Below are 15,815 nucleotides of genomic sequence, written 5' to 3' on the forward strand. Positions count from 1 at the left end.
CTGCTCCTGTCAACCTTTTTTGTCTACCTACAAGACAGCATTGTGGCAGTGACTACTAATAATCCCCAAATAGATATTCTTTCTTCATGCTTTATATAATAATATCTTCAATTAATAGCAAAGCCTAAGGCTGTCTCAAAGACTACATTTCTTAATCTCCTTTTAAGCTGTATATGGTCGTTAACTATGTTTTGACTAGAGGTGTGAATCTAAGTAAAACATGAAAATTTCAAGGCATACTTTCACCTTCTCTAACCCTTGTCTCCCTTTCCCCATGACCTAATTAAAATGTAGAAGAACGGAGGAGCCATCTGAATCATGTAGATAAAAGCTATTTCTGAGAACAGCAGAGAGAAATTACAGAATTTAAAGAAAATTATGCTTTGGAGTAACCATTTAAGCTTTAGACTTCCCAAACATAAGTTCATGAGTCTCTGTCAGCCAATTTCTCTCTCAGAGGTCCCGTGGTCTTCTCTAGGATCTAATTTACACTGGGATATATTATGTGTATGTCTAAACTTTGTATATACACATACATATTTATACATGTGTATGTATATTTACATTGAGATATATTACAGCTTTATCTAAACTTGTAGACAAGATTTGAAGTATGTTATATAGAAATATTGTGACTTCTGCAAGTCAGATAGTATGACTATATATAACAAATAGTAGAGATATTTATATACCAGTTATATAGGAGTCTCTTAAATACTTTTGATGGGATGCTCATACTAGTCTGACACTAGGAGTATAACCACACAAAAAAAATAAAATCATTATTAGTTTTAAACAACTAAAGGTATAAATACATAATATGTCCAGTATTTTTCCTGAATCTACTTTTTTGCTGGATAAATTTCTTTCAATAAATCAGCTAATCTCTAAGCTTCAGTTTCAAATTCCAAAAAACAAGATAATAACCTTCCTTATTTTATAGGATTATTGCGGGGATCAAATGGGAATATTTGAGGGAAATTTTCAAGCTGTGAAACAAAGCATACACATTTTAGGATATATTATAGAAACAAAACTTCTTGCCTTTCATACTTTAGCAATGGTAAGTTTCTCTTTATTTGCTTATTATATTTCAATATAAATGCTTCATCGTGTGTTACACCAATAATTATGCCAGTAATAATATATTTTATATTCTGAATAAATATTCATCCTTTTAATAGACATTAGCATAGACTATATGGCAGACATCTTCAAGTTAGTGAAAGTCTGTACCCTTCAAGGAGCTTAAATTCCAATAAGTATAAAATAAAAAGAAAGAGATAGCTATTGCAAATTGAGACATCCAATGATAGATTTAAACGTGGGATGCTATTGGAACATAACATTTTTCAGAAGGAGAGAGGGATTTTAAACGAAGAAAGAGGTATAAAGGTTAACAACAGTCTTGATTCAAATAACATAAACCTAAATACATCTAGCTCAAAAAATAAATAAATACTAGGAAAATATTGTGTTATGTAACTGAAGTCAGTTCAGGAATGCATTTGTTTCAAGCACAATTAGAGTTAAACTCGAAAAAAAATCAAAACACTGTTATCTCTGTATACTTTCTTCTTTATTTTATTTTATTTTTTTACTTTAAGTTCTGAGATACATGAACAGAACTTTCAGGTTTGTTATACAGGTGTACAAGTGCTGTGGTGGTTTGTTGCACCTCTCAATCTGTCACCTAGGTTTTAAACCCTACATGCATTAGCTATTTATCCTGATGTTCTCCCTTTTCTTGCCCTCACACCCTACAGGCCAAGTGTATGTTGTTCCCCTCCTTATGCCCACGTGTTCTCATTGTTCAACTCCCACTTATGAGTGAAAACATATGGTGTTTGATTTTCTGTTCCTGTGTTAGTTTGCTGAGGATAATGGCTTCCAGCTTCATCCATGTTCCTGCAAAATACATGATCTAACTTGCTTGTATGACAGTATAGTATTCTATGGTCTCTATGTACCACATTTTCTATATCCAGTTTATCTTTGATGGGCATTTGTGTTGGTTCCATGTCTTTGCTATTGTGAACAGTACTGCATTAAACACACACATGCAGGTATCTTTATAATAGAATGACTTATATTCCTTTAGGTATATACTTAGTAATGGGTTTGCTGTGTCAAATGGTATTTCTGGTTTTAGATTCTTTAGATTCTTGAGGAATTGCCACACTGTCATTTACAATGGTTGAACTAATTTACATTCTCACCAGCAGTGTTTACACTGCTGCATTCCTGTTTCTTCACAGTCTCTCCAGCATCTGTTGTTTCTTGACTTTTTAATAATAACCATTCTCATTGAATGACAAGGCTTGAGATGGTATCTCATTGTGGTTTTGATTTGCATTTTCTAATGATCAGTGATGTTGGGTTTTTTTTTTCATATGTTTGTTGGCTGCATTAATGTCTTCTTTTGAAAAGTGTTCATATCCTTTGCTCACTTTTTCTGTTTTTTGTTTTCTTTGTAAATTTGTTTAAAATTCTTATATACTCTGCATAATAGACTTTTGTCAGATGGGTAGATTGCAAAAATCTTCTCTCATTTTGTAGGTTGCCTGTTTGTTGTGATGATAGTTTATTTTGCTATGCAGAAGCTCTTTTGTTTAATCAGATCCCATTTGTCCATTTTAGCTTTTGTTGCAATAGCTTTTGATGTTTTAGTCATGAGGTTTTTGCCCATGCCTATGTCATGAATGGCATTGCCTAGGTTTTATTCTAGGGTTTTTATAGTTGTAGGCTTTACATTTAAGTCTTTAATTCATCTTGAGTTAATTTTTGTATAAAGTGTAAGGAAGGGATCCAGTTTCAGTCCTCTGCAAATCGCTAGTCAGCTTTCTCAGCACTACTTATTAAATAGAGAATCCTTTCCCATTGCTTCTTTCTGTCAGGTTTATTGAAGAACAGAGGTTGTAGATGTGTGGTCTTATTTCTGAGGCATCTACTCTGTTTACTCTGTTTCATTGGTCTGTATGTTTCTGATGGTATCAGTACCATGCTGTTTTGGTTAATAGCCTTGTAGTATAGTTTGAAGTCAGATAGTGTGAAGCCTCCAAGTTTGTTCTTTCTGCTTAAGATTGTTTTGCCATAAATGCTATTTTTTGGTTTCATATAAATTTTATAGCAGTTTTTTCTAAATCTGTGAATAATGTCAATAGTAGTTTGATAGGCATAGCATTAAATCTATAAATAACCTTGGTAAGTATGGCTGTTTTCACACTATTCTTTCTTTGTATCCATGAGGATAGAATGTTTTTCCATTTGTTTGTGTCCTCTCTTACTTCCTTGAACAGTGGTAGTTCTCCTTGAAGAAATCCTTCAAATCCCTTGTTATCTGTATTCCTAGGTATTTTATTTTCTTTGTAGCAATTGTGACTAGGAGTTTATTGATGATTTGGCTCTCTGCTTGTTTATTGTTGGTGTATAGAGATGCCTGACTTTTGACCATTGATTTTGTATTCTGAGACTTTGCTGAAGTTGTTTATCAGCTTAAGAAGTTTTTGGGCTGAGACAATGGGGATTTTGAAATATGCAATCATGTCATCTGCAGAGACAATTTGACTTCTCTCTTCCTATTTGAATACTTTCATTTCTTTCTCTTGCCTGATTGCTCTGGCCAGAACCTTGAATAGGAGTGGTGAGAAAGGGCATTCTTGTATTGTGCTGGATTTCAAAGGGAATGCTTCCAGCTTTTGCCCATTCATTATAATACTGGCTGTGAGTCTGTCATAAGCAGCTTTAATAATTTTAAAATATGTCCATCAATATCTAATTTATTGAGAATTTTTAACATGAAGGATGTTAAATTTTATCAAAGGCTTCTTCTGCATCTATTGATATAATCAGGTGGTGTTTGTCATTGGTTCTGTTTATTTGTGGATTATGTTTACTTATTTGCATATGTTGAACCAGCCTTACATCCAAGGGATGAAGCTAACTTGATCATGGTAGATCAGCTTTTTCATATGCTGCTGGATTCAACTTGCCGTTATTTTATTAAGGATTTTTGTATCGATGTTCATCTGGGATATTGGCCTGAAGTTTTCTTTTATTGTTGTATCTCTGCCAGGTTTTGGTATCAGGATGATGTTGGCCTCATAAAATGAGTTAGGGAAGATTCTCTCCTTTTCATTATTTGGAATAGTTTCAGAAGGAATAATACTAGTTTCTTTTTGTACCTCTGGAAGAATGTGGCTGTGAATCCATCTGGATCTGGGCTTTGTTTGATTGGTAGACTATTTATTACTGCCTCAATTTCAGAACTTGTTATTGGTCTGTTCAGGGATTCAATTTCTTCCTGGTTTATTCTTGGGAGGGTGTATGCATCCAGGAATGTATTCATTTCTTTTAGATTTTCTAGTTTATTTGAGTAGAGTTGTTTAGAATATTCTCTGATGGTAAATTGTATTTCTGTGGGGTCATGGTGATAACCTCTTTATTACTTTTTATTATGTCTATTTGATTATTCTCTTTTTTTATTCCTTGATAGTTTAGCTAGCAGTCTATTTTATTATTTCTTTCAAAAAACCGTCTCCTGAATTCATTGAGTTTTTGAACAGGTTTTGTGTTTCTCTCTCCTTCAGTTCCACTCTGATCTTAGTTATTCCTTGTCTTCTGCTATCTTTTAGATTTGTTCGCTCTTGCTTCTCTAATTCTTTTAATTATAATATTAGAGTAACTATTTGGGATCCTTTTACCCTTCTGATATATGCATTTAGTGCTATAAATCTCCCTCTTAACACTGTTTTAGCTGTGTCCCAGAGATTCTTGTACATTGTCTCTTTGGTTTCAAAGGATTTCTTGATTTTTGCCTTAATTATATTACCCAGAAGTCATTCAGGAGCAGGTTGTTTAATTTCCATGTACTTGTGTGGTTTTGAGTGGGTTTCTTAATCCTGAGTTCTAATTTGATTGCACTGTGGTCTGAGACTGTTATGATTTCATTTATTTTGCATTTGCTGAGAGGTGTCTTACTTTCAATTATGTGGTTGATTTTAGAGTAAGTGCCATGTGACAATGAGAAGAATTTATATTCTTTTGTTTTGTGGTGGAAAGTTCTGTGGATATTTATTAGGTCCAGTTGATATAAAGCTGAGTTCAAGTTCTGAATATTCTTGTTCATTTTCTCTCTTATCAATCTGTCTAATATTGACCCTATGGTGTTAAAGTCTCTCACTAATATTGTATAGGAGTCTGAGTCTCTTTGCAGGTCTCTAAAATCCTGTTTTATGAATGTGGCTGCTCCTGTGTTGGGTGCATATATATTTAGTATAGTTACCTGTTCTTGTTGAATTGATCCTGTTACCATTATACAATGACCTTCTTTGTGTTTTTTGATCTTTATTGGTTCAATGTCTGTATTGTCAGAGACAGTTTGCAATACTTGCTTTTATCTTATTTTCATTTGCTTGGTAATCATTCCTCCATCCCTTTATTTTTAGCTTATGTGTGTCTTTGCACATGAGATGGGTCTCTTGCATACAGCACACCAAAGGGTCTTGACTCTTTATCTAATTTGCAGTCTGCATCTTTTAATTGGGGTATTTAGCCCATTTACATTTAAGGTTAATATTGTTATGTGTGAATTTGATCCTGTCATCATGATACTAGCTGATTATTTTGCCAACTAGTTGATGCCATTTCTTCATAGTGTCATTATTGTTTATATTTTGGTGTGTTTTGCAGTGTCTGACCCCCACTCTCTCTGGCCTTTGGGATTCTGTTGAGAGATCTGCTATTAGTCTGATAGACTTCCCTTTGTAGGAGACCTGGCCTTCTCTCTGGCTGCCCTCAACACTTTTTCCCTTGGAGAATCTTATTATCATGTGTATTGCAATTGATCTTCTTGTGGAGTATCTTAGTGGTGTTCTCTGTATTTTCTGAATTTGAATGTTGGCCTGTCTTGCTATGTTGGGGAAGTTCTCCTAGATAGTATCCTGAAGTTTGTTTTCCAACTTGTTTTCATTCTTCCCATCTTTTTTCAGGTAATCCAATCAGTTGTGGGTTTTGTCTTTTTACATTATCCTATATTTCTTGGAGGTTTTGTTTGTTCCTTTTATTTTTATTGTTTTTCCCTAATCTTATCTGCTTGCCTTATTTCAGCAAGATAGTCTTCCATCTTTGATATTCTTTCTTTTAGTTGATTTGGCTATTTATTGACACTTGTGTATGCTTAATGAAGTTCTTGTGCTGTGTTTTTTGGCTCCATCAGATCATTTATATTCCTCTCTAAACTGGTTGTTCTAGTTAGCAGCTCTTGTAATCTTTATCAAGTTTCTTAACTTCTTTGCATTGGGTTCGAACATGCCCCTTTATCTCAGCAAAGTTTGTTATTATCCAACTTCTGAAGCCAACTTCTGTCAATTTGTCCCTCTCTTCCTTTGTCCAGTTCTGCAACCTTGATGGAGAAGTGTTGTGATCATTTAGAGAATAGGCATTCTGGCCTTTTGGGTTTTTAGCTTTTTTGGTTGATTATTTCACATCTTCATGAGTTTGTCTAGTTTCAGTCTTTTAGGCTACTGACCCTTGATTGAGGCTTTTGTAGGAATTTTTTATGTTGATGTTTTCTGTTTGTTTACTTTACTTTCAATAGTCAAGTCCCTCTTCTGTAGGGCTGCTGCAGTTTGCTGGGGGTTCACTTCAGGTCCTATTTATTTGATTTACTTTGGAGATGTCACTTGAGGAAGCTAGAGAACACCAAAGATGGGTGCCTGCTCCTTATGCTGAAATCTCTGATCTTGAGGGACACTGACTCCTGAATAGGTTGTCTGACAACCTCTGTTGGGGGGGGTCTCATCCAGTTAGGTGGCTCAGGAAGTAGAACCTGTTTAACAAAGCACTTTGGCTGTCTTTTGGTGCAGGGGATGTGCTGCTCTGGAGGGAAACCTATTCACCTGGGCTGTCCAGATTCCTCAGAGCTAGCAAGAAGAAGTCTGCTGGTCTGTGGAGACCACAGCCACCTCTCCCACTAGCAGTTCAGGCCTAGGGAGATCAGAGTTCTGTCCCTGAGCCCCTGGCTAGAATTTTTGTTGTTCCTGCAGAGAGGCCCTGCAGCCACATTATTGGCTGCTGTGCCTTCCCCAAGGATCTCTGAGGGCTTAGACAGCAGGCAGCCACAGCAGTGATGATGGCTGCCCTCCTCCTGGGGACTCAGCAAGCTTAGGCAGATTCTAGCCCAGTGTCTGTTGAGAATCTGTATGTCTCCATGGTTAGGACCCAAGGCCCTGGTGGCATGGGCTCATAAGTGTGGTCTTCCAATTCATGAGTTGTACAACTCCGTAGAAAAAGCATAATTTCCCAGGCTGGGTAACACTCACTCACTGACTTCCTTAGCTGATGGTGGGGGCTCACTTGGTTTGTGTGGCTGTCAGGTTGGCTACTGCACCAAACTGCTCCTCTTTCCTTTCCATGTGTTACAGCAGCTGCCTCGTCAGTCCTAGTAATAGCACCTGGATACCTCAGTTGCTGGTACAAGACTCACACCCTGTTTTTGATCTTTGTAATAGAAGCCTCTGATTACCACTGCTTCTAGTAATAGCACCTGGATACCATCTTGGCTCTGCCCCACCCGATATACTATCTTTTGCATTGACTTTACTCTCTATATCTCTCTTTTTATGGTGTATAGAATGGTAGCCAGCAGTTCTAGGTGTACACCTTCAGTACAGCTGAAAGTAGTGAGAAAAGATGGTATTTTCTCATGACTGCCTCCAGCAAAGACTTAATGAAGGCTTGTGATACCTCAGCTTGGATTGCATGTCTTTCTGTGAATAATTACCATGGAGAAAGACATAGGTTCTCTGAATACTCTGCCTACTCTAAGTTGTTGAATCAGAGTTAGCTTAAACAGAGCTTCTGCAAATATAAAAGAGTTATTTACTACAGTAAGTTGTATGTATGTATGTATATGTGTGTGTGTGTATATGTGTGTGTTTGTGTGTTTTTGTATTTGTATGTGTGTGAATATTTGTAATCATTTGCTTAATGTCTCATTCAACCATGAGATAAACAACTTTGACCAGGCTTTTTGTTCATTTTGTTTACCTGTTTATATCTGTGTGTTTCACAGTGCTTGATAGATAGAAAATAGTTACCAAATGTTTTCTGAATGAATGAATGAATGAATGAAAAGTAAATCAACATCAGATATGAAGAAAGAGATGAGTTTATATTAAGAGTAATAAATTTAGCTGTACATTTACCAATAATTGTCTTTATAACTTTACAGCCAAACTGAAGAATTTCTAATTATTTCATCAGATATTCCAGTAGTATAATATATTCTTTGTATAATTAATATTTTGTACTTTGATTTAGAATTAAATTTATGTTTTTGTAGCTGTTTAACTAGATAAAAACTCTCAAAAGGTATAGACCTGTAGGTGTCCAACCCTTCATTTAACATATTTATTAGCTTTAACAGAAGTTCTAGATTAGTCAATGTATTACGTTGATCAACATGAACGTGCCCTTTTTTATAATCAAAAATGGTCAGATATCAGTAATTTTATATGGCTTAATTGCAGATAACTTACTGGATTAACTTACTTAAAATATACAAGTAGACTTGATAGAATCTGACTACATTATGTCTTTATGGGATTGATTTCATCTCAAGGGAGGCTTCTCTTATGATACTAAGATGAATTTCAGTAGCACTTAGCATGACATCCTTCTTCATTATTCTCAATAAGAAGGAGAGAATGTCTTTTTCACCCTCTTTTAAACAAAAGTTCTAAGGTGAACTCCCAACTTGCTTAGGTCTCCTACCCACAAGTGGGGCCAATAACTATCTGGCTGAATTAGTTTGCTGTGACTGTTATAACAAAGTACCCTAGACTGGGTTGCTTAAACAACAGAAATATATTTTCTTACAATTATAGAGTCTAGAAGTCCAAGGTTGAGGTGTTCTCAGTGTTGCTTTCTTCTGAAGTTTTCTTTCCTGGCTGCTAGATGGCCGTCTTCTCTCTGTGTTTTTCCATGGTCTTCTCTCTGTCTATTCATGCCCTAGTCTCATCTTATAAAAGCAACAGCCACATTGAATTAGGGCCTACCCAGTTTGTGTCATTTTAATTTAATTACCTTTTTAAAGACCCTATCTCCAAATATAGTCACATTTTTAGGTATATGAGTTAGGACTTCAACATATAAATTTTGAGAGTACACAATTCAGACCACAATATTGGTTTCGCTAAGGCTATATTTATTTTATTTTATTTTATTTATTTTTATTGCATTTTAGGTTTTGGGGTACATGTGAAAAACATGTAAGATTGTTGCATAGGTACACGCGGGGCAATGTGGTTTGCTGCCTTCCTCACCATCACCTATATCTGGCATTTCTCCCCATGTTATCCCTCCACAACTCCCCACACCATGCTGTCCCTCCCCTATTTCCCCCCAACAGACCCTGGTGTGTGATGCTCCCATCCCTGTGTCCATGTGTTCTCATTGTTCAACATCTGCCTATGAGTGAGAACATGTGGTGTTTGATTTTCTGTTCTTGTGTCAGTTTGCTGAGAATGATGGTCTCCAGACTCATGCACGTCCTTAGAAAGGACACAAACTCATCATTTTTTAAGGCTGGATAGTATTCCATGGTGTATATGTGCCACATTTTCCCTGTCCAGTCTATCATTGCTGGGCATTTGGGTTGGTTCCAAGTCTTTGCTATTGTAAACAGTGCCACAAGGAACATTTGTGTTCATGTATTCTTATGATAGAATGATTTATAATCCTTTAGATATATACCCAGTAATGGGATTGCTGGGTCAAATGGAATTTATCTTTCTAAGTCCTTGAGGAATCGCCACACTGTCTTCCACAATGATGGAAATAATTTACACTCCTACCAACAGTGTAAAAGTGTTCCTATTTCTTCACATCCTCTCCAGCATCTATTGCCTCCAGATTTTTTAATGATTGCTATTCTAACTGGCGTGAGGTGGTATCTCAATGTAGTTTTGATTTTTATTTCTTTAATGACCAGTGATGATGAGCATTTTTTTGTATGTTTTTTGGCCTCATATATGTCTTCTTTTATAAAGTGTTCAAATCCTTCGCCCACTTTTGAATGGGATTGTTTGGATTTTTTTCTTGTGAATCTTTTTTAGTTATTTGTAGATTCTAGATATTAACACTTTATCAGATGGGTAGATTGCAAAAGTTTTTCCCATTCTGTTGGTTGCCAATTCACTCTAATGACTGTTTCTTTCGCTGTGCAGAAGCTGTGGAGTTAAATTAGGTTTTATTTGTCTATTTTGGCTTTTGTTGCCAATGCTTTTGGTGTTTTAGTCATGAAGTCCTTGACTATGCCTATGTCCTGAATAGTTTTGCCTAGGTTTTCTTCTACGGTTTATATAGTATTAGGTCTTAGGTTTAAGTCTTTAATCCATCTGGAGTTAATTTTAGTGTAAGGTGTCAGTAAGGGTTCCAGTTTCTGCTTTCTGCATATGACTAGCCCCAGTTTTTCCAACACCATTTATTAAACATGGAATCCTTTCCCCATTGCTTGTTTTTGTCAGATTTGTCAAAGATCAGATAGTTGTAGATGTGTGATGTTGCCTCCGAGACCTCTGTTGTGGTCCACTGGTTGATATCTCTGTTTTGGTATGAGTACCATGCTGTTTTGATTACTGTAGCCTTGTAGTGTAGTTTAAAGTCAGGTAGTATGATGCCTCCAGCTTTGTTCTTTTTGCTTTGAATTAATTTGACTATGCAGGCTCTCTTTTGGTTCCATATGAAGTTTAAGATGTTTTTTTTTTTTCCATTTCTATGAAGAAGGTCATTGGTAGCTTGATGAGGATAGTGTTGAATCTGTAAATTACTTTGGGCAGTATGGCCATTTTCATGATATTGAATCTTCCTAATGACGAGAATACAATGTTTCTCCATCCGTTTGTGTCCTCTCTTATTTCATTGATCAGTGGTTTGTAGTTCTCCTTGAAGAGGTCCTTTACATCTTTGTTAGTTGTATTCCTAGGTATTTGATTCTCTTTGTAGCAATTGTGAATGGCAGTTTGTTCTTGATTTGGCTCTCTTTAAGTCTATTGTTTGTGTATAGGCATGGTTCTGATTTTTGCACATCGATTTTGTATTCTGAGACTTTGCTGAATTTACTTATCAGTTTGAGGAGATTTTGGGCTGAGATAGTGGGGTCTTCTAAATATATAATCATATTGTCTGCAAATAGAGACAATTTCACTTCCTTCTTTCCTATTTCAATACCCTTTATTTATTTTTCTTCCCTGATTTCTCTGGCTAGAACTTGCAGTATTATATTGAATGGGAGTGGTGAGAGAGGGCATCCTTGTCTAGTGCCAGATTTCAAAGGAAATGCTTCCAGTTTTTGCCCATTCAGTATGATATTGGCTGTGGGTTTGTCGTAAATAGATTCTTTATTTTGAGATACGTTCCATCAATACCTAGTTTACTGAGAGTTTTTAGCATAAAGAGCTGTTAAATTTTGACAGAGGCCTTCCCTGCATCAATTGAGATAATCACGTGGTTTTTATCTTTGATTCTGTTTATGTGGTGAATTACATTTATAGACTTGTGTAATTTGAACCAGCCTTGCATCCCCAGGATGAAACCTACTTGATATGGTGGATAAGTTTTTGATGTGCTGTTGCAATCAGTTTGCCAGTATTTTATTGATGATTTTTGCATCTATGTTCATCATGGGTGTTGGCCTGAAGTTTTCTTTTCTTGTTGAGTCTCTGACAGCTTTGGAGCTGGTACCATTCCTTCTGAAACTATTCCAAACAATCCAACAAGAGGGAATCCTTCCCAAATCATTTTAAGGCTATATTTTTACCACTGAAGCCAGAAGAGGCATTAGTGTCCATGGGACCATATTGCTCCCCAAATTGCAGTAAGGCCTGATGGAAATGGGGATGAGAAAAGGATACTTCAGAGGCAATAGAAATTATTGACTGTCCCTTCTCTAAAAATTAGAATGTACTAATAATGAATAGACCTACTGTAGAAAAAATGAGTCCTGACAAAATTCTTGGGAGTTCTGATTGACCAATATATATATAAATTTGGCAATGTAATGTCATATCTATTTTTGAAAGAATATTAAAAATATTACCTTCAGAGCTTTACAAGTGTTAGAAATTTAATATTTGTCTATTGTATGTGTACAAAGTTTTTAGGTGGAGAAGAAAGAAAAATTGTTTGATTCTGTTCATGAGTGAATTCCAGATGGGTTGAAGGAATTAATTTCCACTCAAATGAGAAAATGAAAATCTAAGGGAAAGAGAAATGTTAGCCCACTGGAGTAATTATCCAAAAACCCATATATAAGTAAACATAAAATTCTAATAATGTTCTTTTTCTAAACAATATCTAAGTCTTATTCTGAGGTCTTAGATTTGAGATAACTAGCAGATATCTCTGTGTGATCCATTATAGTTAATGTAATAAATACTACAGAGCATTCTACATTAAAAGAAGCTAGCAGAATCAAACATTTGTGTAAAAATTACTCAGCTCTCCAAGCTGAGTTTTGTGCCTCAACTATCAATTAGGCCAGAAACTGAAATTCACTTTAAGGACCTGAACTCAGGCTTTAAAAATGAATGGTTGCACAGCAGTGGGGCAGATAAATATTAAGGCTGATACATATTAAAGCTATATATTGGTATTGATTTATAAACTAAAGATTCTATTAACCATTAACTTATACTCCATAACCAGCACATGAGACACCATAGCAATTCCAAGTTAGACAAATATTTGCCCATATGAGACTAGGCTAGTCTGTCCTCATATTTAATATTGAATTTGGGGAAAAAATAGGGAGAGAACATGCCTGGGAAATAATAATAACAAAAGAGACCACATATCTAGATAAAAAAGTAAAAAGTATATAATTGCGGTAATTTTCTACCATGAAAACTACAGGAATCACTTTAGAATCTAGAATACCTGCTACAGCATTCCTTACAAAATAGTCTAAAGATGTTGTGGGATACTCACTTAATCAAAGATTTCTTTTCAGTACTTTTAGTAAATGTTCACATACAAATTATGTTTTGACTATATTCTTGATAATAAGGATCTCAAATAGACATAGATTGCTGGGACATTAGTTAACATGTGGTGTTATCTGGTAAGTAAAAAATAAAACTAACTTATTTAAATCATAGATAAAATATAAAATTAAATTATTTGAAAGGACATTCTTATGTATTACTCCATACATTAATGAGAAAATATTAACTAATGACAACACACTTTTAACAGGCAGAAGAAGCACACTAAATCTGGATAGTTGGTTAGTTCAAAGCATTACAAATTAGAGAGAGTTATACTAGACTAACTATACCAGGGCTAATTTTACCCCGGGAGTACTGCACAATATCTGGAGACATTTTTGATTGCCACAACCGGATGATGTTACAGGCATGTAGTTGGTGGAGGATAGATGTTAAGTATCCTGCAATGCACAGGGCAGTGTTCCACAAAAGAGTTATCAATTCCAAAATGTCAATAGTGCTAATCTTGAGAAACACTGTACAAAGCCAACATGAAAATGATCTGTAATTCTAATATCCTAAGGTAATTTGAAATCTAACTTGAGTTAGAAAGAGATGGAGTTTGTCACCTGCATCTCTGTCATTATAACCATACTTCTGAATTTTAAGAAAAACAACATTGCTAGAATGTTACAGTTTTTGGATTTTTACGTGTGTCGTTTTGAAATTTATACATTCACAACATATAGTTTTTACATAAATGGAGGGAAGTAGCTATTTATTTAAAACTGTAAATCAGCATTTCACTGATCCTAGTGATGTTGAATATTTTTTCACATGTTTCTTGGTCATTAGTATATCTTCTTTTTTTAAAAAAAAAAAAAAAATATATATATATATATATATATATATATATATATATATATATATATATATATATAATTGTACTTTAGGTTCTGGGGTGCATGTGCAGAACATGCAGGATTGTTGCATAGATACATACATGGCAATGTGGTTTCCTGCCTCCATCCTACCATCACCTATATCTGCAATTTCTCTCCATGTTATCTCACCCCAACCTCCCTATCCCCTGCTCTCCCTCCCCTATTCCATCCCAACAGACCCAGAGTGTGATGCTTCCCTCCTTGTGTCCATGTGTTCTTATTGTTCAACACCCACCTATGAGTGAGAACATGCAGTGTTTGATTTTATTCTCTTGTGTCAGATTGCTGGGAATTATGGTTTCCAAATTGATCCCCTTCCCTATAAAGAACCCGAATTCATCATTTTTTATGGCTGCATAGAATTCAATGGGGTATATGTGCCACATTTCCCTTGTCCCATATATTAGTAATGGGCATTTGGTTTGATTCCAAGTCTTTGCTATTTTAAACAGTGTCACAATGAATATACTTGTGCATGTGTCTTTATAATAGAATGATTTATAATCCACTGGATATATACCCAGTAATGAGATTGCTGGACAAATGGAATTTCTATTCCTAGGTCCTTAAAGAATTGCCACACTGTTGTCCACAATTGTTTAGCCAATTTATACTCCCACCAATAGTGTCAAAGTGTTCCTAGTTCTCCACATCCTCTCCAGCATTTGTTGTCTCAATAGTTTTTAATAATTGCTATTCTAACTGGCATGAGATGGTATCTCAATATGGTTTTGATTTGCATTTCTCTAATGGCCAGTGATGATGAGCATTTTTTCATCTTTGTTGGCCACATATATGTCTTCTTTTTAAAATTGTTTGTTCATATCCTTCACCCACTTTGAATAGACTCCTTTGTTTTTTTTCTTGTAAATCTGTTTTGTTCTTTGTAGATTCTGGATATTAGCCCTTTGTAGGATGGGTATATTGCAAAATTTTTTCCCATTTTGTTGGTTGCCAGTTTACTCTAATGACTATTTCTTTTGTTGTACAGAAGCTCTGGAATTTAATTAGATCCCATTTGTGTATTTTGGCTTTTGTTGCCAATGCTTTTGGTGGTTTAGTTATGAAGTCTTCTCCTATGCTTATGTCCTGAATGGTTTTGCTTAGGTTTTCTTCTAGGGTTTTTATGGTATTAGGTCTTATGTTTAAGTCCTTAATCCATCCGGAGTTACTTTTATTGTAAGGTGTCAGGAAGGGGTCCACTTTCTACTTTCTGCACATGACTAGCCAGTTTTCTCAACTCCATTTATTAAACATGGAATCCTTTCCCCATTGCTTGTTTTTGTCAGGTTTGTCAAAGATGAGATAGTTGTAGATGTGTGGTGTTGCCTCCAAGGCCTCTGTTCTGTTCCATGGGTCTATCTCTGTTTTAGTACCAGTACCATGCTGTTTTGATTACTGTAGTTTTGTAGTATAGCTTGAAGTCAGGTAGCATGATGCCTCCAGCTTTGTTTTTTGTTTTTGTTTTTGTTTTTTTGCTTAGGATTGTGTTGTCTGTGTGGGCTGTCTTTTGGTTCCATATGAAGTTTAAGGTGGTTTTTTTCCAGTTCTTTGAAGAGGGTCATAGGTAGCTTGATGGGGATAGCACTGAATATATAAATTTCTTTGGAAAGTATGACCATTTTCACAATATTGATTCTTCCTAACCATGAGCATGCAGTGTTTTTCCATCTGTTTTTGTCCTCTCTTATTTTGTTGAGCGGTGATTTGTAGTTCCCCTTAAGAGGTCCTTTGAATCCTTTGTTAGTTGTATTCCTAGGTATTTGATTCTCTTTGTAGCAATTGTGAATGGCAGTTCTTTCTTGATTTGGCTCTCTTTAAATCTCTTATTGGTGTATAGGAATGCTTGTGATTTCTGCACATTGATTTTGTATCCTGAGAC

This window comes from Callithrix jacchus, chromosome 9, assembly GCF_049354715.1.
Source record: "Callithrix jacchus isolate 240 chromosome 9, calJac240_pri, whole genome shotgun sequence".
Classification (NCBI taxonomy): domain Eukaryota; kingdom Metazoa; phylum Chordata; class Mammalia; order Primates; family Cebidae; genus Callithrix; species Callithrix jacchus.